A 14,157-nucleotide genomic window follows, 5' to 3' on the forward strand; every position below is an offset into this window, starting at 1 on the left:
CCTTTTGGCAGAAGAAAACACTCGCGACTGAACAATGGAAACCCAACACAGCAGGAGGAACTCCACATTGTATGTTGCGAGAGACATCACAGCATACATTGCGAGCATTGTGGCCACGATTCTTTCCAGACACTTCTCGGATATCGTTAGGATGCTGCTGCTGTCTTGCCTCGGCTATAGACTATGGCATGGCAGTGATCAGACACTTCTCGTCACGATCTTCGGCATCTTCGGCCCTGGCCCATACAAAAACACGGGCGATTGTGAGATACAGAGTACTGCGTCGTAGGTCGAGGTTTCTGCGATGCAGGGAACACTGGTACCCAGTCCCAGTTTGTTTCCCTTTCACCTATGACTAAACCTACGGCTGCTGCTAATCTGGAGCAGATCTTGTTGCCGAAACGTGATCGTTTTGTTACCGCGTGGACTATTAGCTATGAAGTTGATGATGTGGGTAACATTTGCGATACGGCAAGAAAGGCCCCACCACCAGGCGGCAAGCAAACCGCTGATCAGAGTGGACCGATAAACGAGCGGCTCAGGGATACATCTCAATGAGTCATGCATGCGTTACAGCTGTCTCTCCCTCCCGGTAACGCAATACACCAGATCATGTAAGCATGATAAATGGTTGATTACATTATCCAGCCAATATTCAATTATGCATTTCACTTTCACCTACCAATTGGTAATGGTGGTCACCGCACCAAAAACCACGTGTACAAAGAAGTGTAATTAATTTGCTGAGGGACACACACACAGATACGCATTGTCGCAGAATTGTGCTTCCAGCGCCAAGGTTAACGTGTCATATGCGAAAGCCAAGCCTCTTTTCGTGTTTGGTGTATGTGCCCACCCCGAAAAGGTCGCCAAACCAACCACAACTAGAAACTACCCTCCTGTCCGAAGCCTAAGCTGGAGGAAGAGACACGCCGCAATTTCGTTTGCGTCGACACGTAATTTCAAGCAATTCTCTCACGCTCATAAATCCTTCGCTCGGTGAAGAAAAAGTTGAGAGAAAAAAAAACGGCGACTATATCCGTAATTACCCTGAATGAGGCGGAGAAGCCTTCTGCCGAGTTGAGCTTTTAGTGGCGCATCATGGCGATTCCTCGTGTCCAGGTTATTAGCTTTGCATGTTTTTGTTTGGTAGTTAGATGGCACAACGTGTGTGTGACACGTGATGCAGTAATTAAAAGCTTCGCCAGCCAACATGGACACACCAGCCTCAAGGATTGCGAGTCGTCGTTACGGCCATTAAACTAATGTGGTCTACAGAAAAGGGTTCGCGGATGTTGTGAAGCGTAAGGTTATGTATGGTCCGAGTGTCTTTGATCGAAACCAAAGAAAAAACGGCAACTTTGAGCCTTGATTAGAACAAACCATTCCGGACAAGACATCCAATAAATTGGGCACACAAGAAAGGATGTACAAGAGACTGAATTTGAGACTTAAAGAAGGCAGGTCTATAAAAATTATCTTACATCAAGAGCACTATACGAGAGAGATCAGCAATTTCGAAACATCCCTTTAAGGCCACCCCGGTAAAAACCCCAGTCGAGTTCCTGCGAAGATCCTCAGATTCCTCGCCCCAAGAACACCATCGCCTGAGAACGAAATATCAATAAGACGTTCCACAGCTAGTTCGTTCCATCCCGGCACGCATTCCGATGAAAATGAAACCATTTTGTCTTTCTTGACCGATTCTCCTTCACACGCACACATCCGGCTTCTCTTCAACCCCCCCCCCCCCCCCCCCCACACACACATACTCGAGCCGACGTTTCATCAACGTCTCGTGTTTACCGAGAATCAATTCATCCCAAATGATTGATGTGTTTGAAGCCCGGCGGCCCGCACGTTAGAGCTGTCACTGCCAAAATTCAGACCATGACTAGTGCCTTCCGGACAGAAAAGGTACCTGGAAGGAACCGCTGTGGCAGGAGCAGAGTCCCTTTATGAGCTTGCTTGAGACCAGAACACACCGAATTGTGTACCGGGGCGCGTGATTGTTTGGCCGGTTGCACTTCATTCTACCATTGCCTAATGGACGCTCACAACAGCTCCACTCTGCCGCCCTGTCTGGAGCGGTGGTGACTTGTGCTACGCCCGCGGGAAGATTATTTGGGATGATTTAGTGTAATTTATGCCCACCTTTTTTTGAGGCACGGCTGTTGCAAAACTCAAGCCGAGTTCCGAGTGCACCCAGCACACAACAGCATCCCATTCCAGCAGCAATTTGGTGGTGAAGACTTCATGCACGAGGAGCAGGCGCCACGATCAGGGGTCGCCAGCGATAATGCTACAGTGGTAGGTTTTTGGCGAAAACCGGTTTCCTGATGCCTTCTAGCTACGAGTTTCAACTCCCAAAACCGACCCCCGTCAGACAGAGAACCGATCGAGAAGATAAACGGATTCGTACGATCCAACAAAAAGGGGAAGTCCCGTGTGTAGGTTGTCGAAGTGAATCTCGCTAAACACCCCAGGGGAAGAGAGACTGGCAAACTCCGAACCACAAACTTTAGAGCTCCCATTAACTACAGATTTAGATTCGACGTAAAAAAAACCCAGATTTTCGACTCAAAAAGCTCGTGATGTAGGTCGTGATTTTCTACTAGGGGATCACGATCGTGGAAAAGCTTGGTCAGACTGTAATGATCCCAGATGCACACGGTTGCTACGGGTAACGACGTCACAGAGTTGGCAGAAACGATGGATCTCTGTATGATCTCTAGGCTTGAAGATTGAAAGTATAATTGGATACACAGTTCCATCGACGCCACGATCGCTGGGCTCGTTCCAGTTTAATGCGATTATGGCTCCAAAAGTGCATTGTAGGAGCTCAGGAGAAAAAAAGCCTTGGAAGTACTTCGGAACCGTTCATACCGTACCGCTTAATTCGAGCAGCAAAACGCACGACTTCTCAATTGTGGCCAACGAGATCACTCGGGGGGACTGCGGAGAATCTCCAGATCCAGTCCAAAGCCACTCCGATGTCCAATTGTGGTGAACGGTAAAACAACAACATCCAATACAAACCAACATCACCACAGCTGATCTCTCGCGATCGTACGATGATGGGGAGGATTAGGTGGTCTTGGCATTTGGAAAGGCTAAACCCTAACTGGGTTAAACTCCTGCCAACTCCATCCGCTGGGTAAGGGTGTGTGTGTGTGTGTGTGTATTGGAAACGGAAAAGCAATGACCGTCTTCCACTTCACCGAACAAACCCTCGCACTGATGGACATCATTTGGGACGACCGCGAAAACTGGCCGACGTAATTGTGTGTTTTTTTTTCGAGAGTAGAGGTCCACAAGCCCACAGTGTACACTTCAAATTTCTTGCCGAGTTTTGACGAGCCCACCGACCGACAACAACTTCAAGCGGAAGAAAGACCCAAAGGTAGGGGGGGCAGCTTGGCCGGAAAGGGGTTTGCCCGCTTACTTAGCGGTGGGCTGTAAATTAGTGACATTGAAGGCATGGCTGCGCGCAGGAGTGGTGTGTTGTAACCGGCCATATTGCGCCTACTGCTTAGCGTTTTGCTACGCGGATAGGTTTAAGTGAGCCTCGAAAGATCAACAGACAAATGATTAGCAATCAACCAGCAGCAGCAGCAGCAGCAGCAGTGCCAATGGTGGAGAGTTGTAAATTATTACAAAGTGTAGCTTGATGCTAGAGGTTACGGGTTTTGGAGAGTGTGGAAATTGGCGCCTAATTATATCCATCAGGGACCAACAACTAACCCTTGGAACACACTTTAAGCCGATTCGTTTGCGTATGTCCAAAGTACACCGGTTCATGACGCGTATTCAATCATCCAATGAGGTCGCCTGTGAAGGACTTACATAAAACGGTAACCTTCCAGAAGGAGGAATCCATTTACCTAACCCTTCATCGCTTCCCGCAACAGTGGACATTAAGATCGCAATGGCAAAATGGATCACTCCACACAATGAAGGGAGTAGTATCGCCGTAATCGGGTGATATAATGGCAAACGGTTCAGCCAGGTTGCACCATCGACTCGCCTTCTTCCACCAACTTGCTTATCGAGACTGCTAACGGACCGCCAACAATAGAATGTGAGCCGACATCTGTCCGACTCGCGGTGGGAGGGTGTACAATTAGCAAATAGTTCAAGTGGTCGATGAGCCACAATCAATTCTCACTTTTTTTCCAACGTTTTTGGCATAACGCTACTCATCTCGCCACTAATCCATATTGCTAGTTCAGCTGTGAAGTTGCCCGTGTTTTACGCGTCTCATACTTTACAACCATTTATTGGACCTGTCATCGCGCCTTTCAGAGCATCTTAATCTCTTATGATTAATTGCTGTTAACAAAAACACGCAGAAAAAAAAACAGACGTGTCGATCGAGCCAGTTCATCAGTATCATTCCCACACCGAAGGAAAACTCCTAGCCAGAAGAAACTCGGCACAGCAACAACAAAACAACAACAAAAAAACAACGCTCACAGTAGATCCAATTCTCATGTTCTAATTCCCAGGCGCGATTAGCGCGTGATCCAAAATGGCATTACCACGCGATGAAGAAAGATGGGCTCTTCGCGGGCAAAACGAAAGGCACAACAGACTGGGGAAAATGCCTACAGGCTTCAGGGGGACGGACAGGGCAGGTGGATCGGGATGGTCACCCCGCGGGAAACGGTCGCCCGCACGATCCCCGTGTGTTGAATGGGAAAATGGAAAATGATTTGCCCACCACAAATTATGACAGAAGAAAAAAAAAACCCCCGAGCAAGGAGAGAAAGCGTCTGCCATTGGTGACCTGTATTTACCTAAGCTGTAGTAGATGATGACGAGCCGGTAGCCGGGCTCTCTTTTCTTGAAGCGATTGTGGGCGACAGAATTTCCCAAGAAGTCGTGCTTAGACATTCGATCGCATTCTCATTGAATAAGTGTAAGTTTTGCGCTCCGACCGTGCCCGAGGATGTTCTAAGAAGGGCATATTCAAATGAGGCAGCTCGAACTGGAGCAGGGGTTTTGCGTGACGTGCATCCCGCTGGACGTAATATTATCGTAACATTAACGAGGATAAGCATGATTTATTGATGATCCCCACAAACCTTAGGTCTGATCGCACAAAAACCCAACCCAACCGTGTCAACCAGAAAACGACTCGCCAGGGACACCCCGCCAGGGGTATTGCACACAGGGTCCAGCCGCGGACACGCCAACTACAAACGCCAAACAACCTTTCTTCGCCCGTGTAGCAGCAAATCGATCTTCATATAATCCGAAGTTGATTTGAGCGCTCGAAACGAACTCCAAACGACCGGCGGCGTTAGAGTGTGAGGTCAATAATGCTTAATTTGATTAGCTTTTCCAGGGTCCTCTTCCTTCAACCCGTGGTCGAGGCGTGGAATAGCGAGGATAGCTCTAGGGAGGGGGTAGCGAATTGGTTTTGCAAATGAGCAGAGTGCCCCTGAATCAAATCAGATCAGAAATTCTGGCCCGCCAAGAGCCAGCTCGTAAATAAATAATGCTTGACAGTTTCCAACTGGAGATTGGATTAGTTTTTGAATTTAATCATTCCCCTGAAAGTCCCTGAAAGATAATGAGGGTTCTCGGTTTTTATCTGTCTCTGGGACGAAGGTCGTGATAGCGAAGCAACACATGTGGAATTGTCTAATTAAACTTGCATGAGCAGGAGCATAATATTTTCACTCCACACACACACACACACACACAACCTAACATCAGGAGTAGTTCTGTAGAGGGCAGTGAGACAGTCAGTCAACTCCACGCCCAGGAGAAAGAGTCCTTATTCGGAAGTTGCACAAACGGTGTTGTCTCGCAGTCCCGCAGCTGGTGCATCTACCAGCTGAGAGTTGTGCTCGCGTATGATGTAATTTCCCGTACGATACACACCAAACAGCAAGAGACCACCATTTACAGAGCTACGATATCTATATCGTGGACCGACTGTTTCTCCCCCAAATGGACGACTTTTTCTCGTAAGGGACATCGTGCGAGACTCTCCCGTGTATCTGCGCGTCGTGGTTGACAATTTTGCTCGTAGATATTTTATCAAGCACATTGAATAAATTGACGGCTGCAGCCAACCCTTTCGGAGTACCTCCTCCTCCGCCCCCCCCCCCCCAGCAATTTCTAATTTCCCCCTCATCACACGTCAGTTATCTAAAAAGGGATCGTCTGAAAAACGTCCAATACCTGGATACGTTTTCTCCGGTTCGCAACTTCGTCTTTGTCGGATCTGTCCGAGATGGCCCACTTTTTGACAGACGTTTTTTTCCGGACCCTCCTTTTTATCGTCGCGCCATCGTCCATATTTGATAAATCATTTTCCCGTAACCTCCATCTCCCGAGAGCTCGCTGCTCTCGATCAATTATGCAACGCGTCGATCGGGGGACACGGGACGAGAACCGTCGAATCTGGAGTGTGATGTCCGAGCAGAGGAGGAACAAAGCTTGCGGAGGTTTATTGGAACAATATGGAATCGGTTTTCGTTTCTTGCTCCCGTCATGCTCAAGTCGCAAGTTCCGAAATATGAATATGAATGAATATTTAAGTAAAGAGTTGCAACTGGTTCAAACTACTGAATGACCCGCCGTTTCGCAACATCTGCCTTCACGTGCTATCGATTAGAGTTCAACAAAAACGCATTGTTGAGTTGAGTTGGTGGTTGATACTCCTTAACCATCAAAGGTGATAGCTCATTTACGACAGTCTTTCATTTTGTTTTCATCATCTGCTTTAATATCAAATATTATAAGAAATGCATTTTAATGTGCACACGACACGGCTGCGCGAGAAGAACTCCTAAACCCTGAGCATAAACAAACGCAAAAGAAGAAGGAACCGTAGAGTAAAACGTTCGCGCCACCTATTCGCGTTGATGGTTTTGCCAATTTCCATACTGCTCCGATACGATTTCCTCATTATCATTTATCGTTTCTGCGATGTGTCTGTTGCCAGCACTGTGGCAGCAGAAACGGGGGCTTTAAAAAGAAAACAAGTCATCTGCTTCCTTCAGCTGTGCCATACTTAAAGCTTGCCTATACTTCATTTTATGTAATTCCCAGCTATTATCTCATATTCCCACCGGAAGTAGGATGCTTCGTACGGTATGGGTTTTGCAGACCACTATTACGTATGCCGTGAAGGTGTTTAACCTATGGCAAAAACATTTGCATGAATATTGATATCCTCCACGGATGGAAAATTTGCATTCGGTGTTGTTTTCTTTTTTTTCTGTCCATTTTTGAATTGAGCCTTGAAAATGGTGCAAAGCGTTGGTTGTTTCCTTTCAAACGTTTTGCCAATGACATCTGAAAACAATTTAATATTTAGGCCAGTAGAGAAAAGGTGAAGCTATTGTGCGTCTTTATTTTGTTGTTGTGGGCAACAGTATGCACAGTGAGGAAATCATTTCCTAAAGGAAATATTTCACTGATCAGATCGGGACCATGTTCACCATGGGTCTTGTGGAACATCACATGCCAGATGAAGGCAGAGAGAAAATTAGGATAAGGCCCTTTGTAACCATCAAGAGCTTTACGTCTGGGAGACGGGCCAGACAGTTAGCGTTAGCGAAAGCCTTCAAAGATTGCAAGGAGAAAATTCGGAAAACCATCTACTGATGAGTTAATACTGATGATCTTCTGACATATGCTGAGGGTACAGACATGGTTGTTCTGAGAATCTTCTGAGATTATTCGACAGAGAGAAGTGATGTGCACAGAGACGGCAGAAGATCACACTTCTGAAGAGACCCTAAACTCCGGACTGAGCAAACTCCTTTCTTCGAGCTATTATTCCTGTCCTAAATTAACTGCAGCTTCTGGACAGTGTTCGAGAGAATCATGCTCAGAACATCAGAACACAGAATCATTAGACTGCCAAAACAGCATGTTAAACAACTTTCTTCAACTTTCAACCACCTAATCTTTAAAATTTGACTCGAAATATCAATCAATTTGCGTCGACATTTGACCCGATTTAGTGGTCCCTTCTTTCATGGGGACGCACGTTGTTTCTGTTTCGGCGATAAGTGGGATGATTTTAAAATTAATTTATCACCTATGAACCGAACCACCACGAACTTTCGGCAGCTGCTGTTCCGATGCGGGAGAAATTATGAGATGGTGTGATTTTTCCATTGCGAGATTGCTATCCCCGAGACCGTACAGGAGGCGTTGATTAAAAGGGATTTATTACATTATTTATGGCGTTCGGTGTTTAACACCATGACCCTTTTTATGTAGGTCCGAGGTTGACCGATCAAGAGCGGCCCGGGTGGTTTAGTGATAGCGGAACCGGTTGCTAACATGGCCGAGACTTGGTATCGAATCCCAACTGGACCCGAGTTCTTCAATTTGAAACCACAATTCTAACTTATACTAAGTGCAAAAAGTCAAGAAAAGTTTAATTAACACCTTTCTCTCTCTCTCTCTCTCTCTCTCTTCTCAGCTTTCAGCTCCTTCCTTTCCCTCAAAATAATGAGATTGGGGGACGGTCTCAACTTCTTGCGCCCCGTTCGTCGTGTGATGACGCCCCACCCCCCCCCCCCTCCCCCTCTCCATGGTACAGCAGCAAATGAAGGAAATATTATTCCACGATCGATGGTTCCAGCTCGTTTGCGTCTGATCACCCGGACTTTTTTTTTCTTCTTCTTCTGTGTGGATGGTTCCTGCTTTGCGCCTTCTAATGGTGTGGTGCCGTACTTTTATGTGCGCACCACCGAAAAACGTCTCACCAAACGGCAAGCTTTACGAAGGCGAAGGAAATAAAAACATAAACCCACACACACACACACACAGCTCGCTTTTTTTTTGGGGGGGGTAGTAGGGGCCGTTGCCTTTTTCCGTTCCTTGTGGTTTCTGGCCGAAGTGCGGCGTATGATTTTTCACCACCGTTCACAATTGTGCGTTGCTTATTTTTAAGCGTAGTCGGCGGGCGGGCACAGCACCGTGGCCGAGCGCGCTCCATTGCATGAATTATTCTCGCATGATTTTGATTATTATTGTTTCAACTGCTGCTAAATCGGTCGTTCACCACCGGTAGACGCTTTACCGTTGCCGCGTTGGATAGGGGTGTGTGTGTGTATGCTTTTACTTCTTTTTGTTTGTGAAAGGATACGCGCTGCAGAATACAGTCACTTCCCGATTTAGGCGGATTTTGTCGACCAAAGAAATCCGCGTAGTTCGAATTACTGCTAATTGCAAAGTTCCGCGCGATAATTGCAAATTGATTCGTATTATAACCCTGTACTGCCTTATACCCTAAAAGCCTTATTACCTTACTTCAAACTGTCTATTACGATACGATTAAGCTAAAAACACTGTTTTGAAAGGACAACTTTGAAACAGTCCATTAAACACACATCACCAACGTGGCAGCCACACACAGAAGAAACAGACGGATGGGCTAAATCTTAACAAGTACGTTAATTTTCACATCATTTCACCTCACTTTTTAAAATGGATCTTCCGGGTGGGTTTTGGTTGCTTCCCATCCCACAGCTGCGCTAGTGCGGGCAGACAGCAGACCAGATGAGAAGAAACAAGTGGTTGTTGCGGTAGAACAACTTCTCATCACTCACTGCTTCTTCGTTTCTTCGCTTCTTTTACCCTGAGCGCCTGAGTGAGCAAGTAATGATTTGTCCGATCATCGAACTTTCCTTCCCCTGGAGCATGGAACGTATTTTCTCCAGCTGTTTTCTTTTTTATGTTGTTTGGTTCAACCTTTCCACCAGCACGCACATACACACACACACACGCGCGCGAAGCAAAACACCGGATGCTGCAGAAATGGTTGGCAAGATATAAACGATCTTTCTCCTGCACGTGAACGTGTGAGTGAGCGGTTGGTGGTTCACTAAAGGTTCTAACACGAATACCGACCAGCCACCGGGGAAACTGATGGGATGAGATCAAAAAGCGAGCAATGCGACAGGTGTGTATGTGTGCGTTTTTTTTGGTGTGTTCGGTACAGGAAACCGTTTGATGGATGGATGCTATTGTACCTTCAGACAAAACGCACGTTCTATTTGGGACTTTTAATTAGTGCGATCGTAGCGAGCCAGAGTGAGTGTACTTTTCGACAATTTGCTTCGTAATTATAGTGCCCCCACACATACGCACACACAGCACAGGTACGCCAAATTGACATTACAGGTGGCAGCATCACTCAATTTATTCTTAAAAACAGTACTGAACTATCACACCATCGATTGTACACAAGATCGCCTATGTTTTGCACAACATTTTGCACTATGTTTAATTTTTGCTTCCTTCCAAAAAAAGTGACCCACTTTTTGGGTCACAAATTTTAATAACATTTTGTGCACTGCTCTTAAATATTTTCCACTTGTGCACTCTTTTTTTTTTTGCTGCCCCTGCACACATCTACCAACACAAAACAACCTACGTACGATTGAATTTGACACCCTTTTTACTGCAAACGTACATTTAAGTGCTGCTCATTGCAAATTGCAATTGCCGCTATCGGTCGCGATCGGTTGAGCCTGGTTTGAATCAAAAAAATAACAGGCGCACACACACAAGCACAAAAACCGGGGTTTTGAACATACTACCACACGATGCCACACGGTAAGCGACATTCACACTCGCGGCTCGCGACCAATCCTCGCAACGGCTCGAAATGAACTGAGCGGCAAGACGTTTCATCTCACCGGCCAGCTTCCAAAATGCACGCATGAAATGAGCGACATCGCGTCTCGCCTTCTCACTCTCTCGCTCTCTCTTTTTCTCACGCTTCCTCATTTTCACGAAATCCGTTACTCACGTACGTTTTCCTCGCCTTGGAGTGAGCTAACTGGTTGGCGGTTTCATAATGCTTTACATAAAAACGTATAGAAATTTTAGCAAAAAAAAGACTTAGAAAAGACCAGTTTTATTGTTAACACCAATTATAATGCGAAAGAAAAAAATCGAAATGTGTGAAACGAAATCGCTTCAGCGTTCACTATAATGAGAAGGAAGCAAAACGTTCACCGCTTCACTCCAAACATTTCAGCCAACCACCAATATCTCACTTCTCGCAACAATGAGATTTGGTTGGCTGGGATGCTCACTATAGCGAGGAGTGAGATTTTGTTGGTTGGCAACTTCTCTGAGAAAATTAATTCTCTCACCATGTGCACTATGGGACAAAATAGTGCAATGCTACCAAATCTGTTACTTTCGATGAATTGTTTTTAAAAAAAACATTGAAAAATATGTAAAATTGCTCTTTAATTATCTTTGTGAATATTTTTTGGACATAAAAAAACTTCAAAAGTGAAAATACATTGTAGAAATCCAACAAACTGGATAAGGTTGTTGTGTTGAAAGTTTGGCGCTGATCATGATTGTGTCACCGACATCAGCCTGCGAGACGGTGTTTACGGAGTATCGATAAACATCAACCACCCGCGATGATGTATCACCCACAACTCCGCCCCGAAAAGCGCGACGACGTACGACGCGTAGTGCTAATTGCTCGCATTCGCTATTCTGATCCAACCGTTCCGGGATGTTAAACGACAGCACTAACGGTGTCATGTTTACTCCGGACGGACGGGACGACAACGATTGCACGATCACATGAGTTTGTGTACACAGTGTTTGTTCCTCATGCTTTCGCCATGCTATAAACTTTTTTATGTTTATTCATACCGAGCCACTTGCAGGACTCACATGTTCTTCATTTGATTAGTTTTTGTTTTGCTCTGCCCGATTTGTTCGATATACAGATACAATTAAAAACACGAGAAGGGAAACGGTACACTTCCGCCTTATACCAAATCAAGAAAAAAAATCTTAGCAAACCGGCAACATTTATGGATAAATTGTAACTTGCCTTCTTTTTGTACTGCATTGAAAATGACTTAATTGTACAACGGAAAACAAACAAAAGCTCGCTCAGCAAAAATAAAACTTTTTAAAAATTCTTGTTTCTCATAAGGAAGCCTATAAGGCACAACATATAAAAGCAAAGCAGAAAAAAGAGCAAAAGAGCATGAAAAAGTTAAAATTAACCCTGCCCATCGGCGAAATGAAAATAAAAACGAAAACAAATTAAACTGGATGTAAATGTGTGCACTATGCACACACCTCGCTGTCCATATTTTCATTTTGTTTTTTTCCCTTTTTTATTGTGTTTCATTTTAGCAACCGGACAAACACAACAGAAAGGTTTAAAAATAAATCCAACCCAAAGCGGACACAATTTTGCACTCACTTTTACGATAATTTACACACGATTCTTGGAGAGAGAGAGAGAGAGAGAGAGAGAGAGAGAGAGAGAGAGAGAGAAACGCTGACCAAGTAAAAGAAACGGATATGTAAAGAATTTTTATTTAGTTTTTAAAAAAAAGTTCGATTTTCTATCCTCAACACACAGACACACACAATGACATTTATAGGATCGCTTAGGTATCGCTGAAGACTATTGCAACTTAAAAAAAGGACTCGTTGCCAACAGAATTCAATGAAAATCTTCTTCTTTATCGTCATTCCTTGTACGTCACTGGTTTCAAATCTTCCAAAAGGTCGGACAAATTCACTTTGTACCTTAGTTACATCTCCTCCTCAATGGGTGTCCTTCTTTCCACATTTCGTTACATACGCATTGTTTTTTGCCTCAAACGGGTCCGGTGTTGGATGCCACTGCTTCCCATTGAGAAGAAGATAGAATCCATCCAGCTTCCTATTATTGAATCGGGTCATCCCGAACCTTCCGATAATGAGTTGGGATAATGCCGTAAAAGCCTAACCTTCCTAATCAATCGCGTAACGATAACGTGGCGATACTAGAGGCGACAATACTCCAAGCAACAGAGGGTATCATAGGCGAACTTGGAAAGGATCCATGTACCGGGAAAGGTAGGAATCGTACGGCACCAAACATTTAGATAACACCAGCTTAATCAATTGGATAGAATGTTGAATCCCGTTTTCGATCGACATCATCACTTGAACTTCATTCAATCATTAGATTTTGTGCCAATAAACTCAACAGTCATCCTTGGAGCAGACCTCATACTGCTTAGTTTTAGTTCAAGTGTATTAACAGCTCTTAAAAACCTTGGATGTGATTAAAAGCATTTCGATTACTTGAAATCAACGACCAAAATCAATTCGACGGCCACACGAGAGAGTCGTACGGTTACATTTCATCTTAATCGCCCTAACCTATCCTAACGAAAAGACCTGCACGGTTGGGAAAAAAAAGAAATCTGATCCACCCGGGACGTGGTTGTAAAGGGCCGGCCGAAAATCTTCCGTCCTTCGATAAGTGTACAATTAAATTAACCACGCTGTAGGTGGCGGTACACCGGACCAGCGCACCCCGCTTTCCCAGAACACGATAGCCAGGAAAGGACGTCCTTTTTTTCTTCGGGTACCTCCCTTTTGATGCACATTTCCTTCATCGCTTCTAAGGCTTCCTCCAGTAAACCGGTAAACGCACCTGGATCTGAGGTTCCGTTCTGCCTCTCCGGAGCTTCGGAGTCGAGAAGTGCTCGGACCGATTTCGTTCCCCCCGAGACCTACCACCCGGCGTTCAATTTCACAGGATCTTCGGTGAATTGATTTCTTGTCTTCCGTCACCAATCGAATCTTGGCTTCGTGAAGACGTGTGACTAATGGAATTGCTGTACCGCGTAGGCTCAACTTACAGTCTTCATGAATGAACCAACAGGCGAATGACGATAGATGCGCCGAAGGTTAAGAATTTAATTGAAATAATTCACTTAAACTGACAAGCGATAGAGTGGCTGACGTTAAAAGACACTTCATTTTGATAGTATATTTTTAAAGTAATTGCTACCTCCAAACCCCTACAACATCAGGACGAGATGCATACGGTGTTGTGCGAAAATAATTACAAGCACAGTTTTAGCTCCCTAACAGGTACCATGACATAACACACGGAAAACGGAAAACTTTGGCAATATTCCCATCCAAAGATTTTGAAGCAAAGAAAAATGGCGCTTTAAAGTTGTATCCACGGCGGAACACAGCGTCTGGCGGTCGGAAGACCTTACGCCTGCTGTTTATTCCTCCGACAACACCGACACTTTGATCTCGGAACGACACGAAATTATTACCGACCTGTCAAGAGGTATTCTGCCCCGGTCTTTACAACAAAGCCCCTGCTGCAGCAAG

The 14,157-nt window shown here is 45.2% G+C and overlaps 1 protein-coding gene across 12 annotated transcripts in view; it reads right to left on the minus strand.

The window, feature by feature from the left end:
• LOC118503600 (MOB kinase activator-like 2) overlaps nt 1-14,157 on the minus strand; it is a 92,714-nt gene that overhangs the window by 56,774 nt on the left and 21,783 nt on the right. For 2 of the 12 annotated variants that reach the window (XM_036037059.1, XM_036037058.1), the window contains exon 1: nt 10,454-10,656. The exons of 6 other annotated variants lie outside the window; for them this stretch is intronic. The gene's annotated coding sequence lies outside the window, so the exon portion shown is untranslated. Of the gene's footprint in view, nt 1-10,418; nt 10,657-14,157 lie in introns of those variants that run through there. 4 more of the 12 variants (XM_036037056.1, XM_036037054.1, XM_036037057.1 and 1 more) reach the window with 3 other exon arrangements.

This window comes from Anopheles stephensi, chromosome 2, assembly GCF_013141755.1.
Source record: "Anopheles stephensi strain Indian chromosome 2, UCI_ANSTEP_V1.0, whole genome shotgun sequence".
In the NCBI taxonomy this organism is placed as follows: Eukaryota; Metazoa; Arthropoda; class Insecta; order Diptera; family Culicidae; genus Anopheles; species Anopheles stephensi.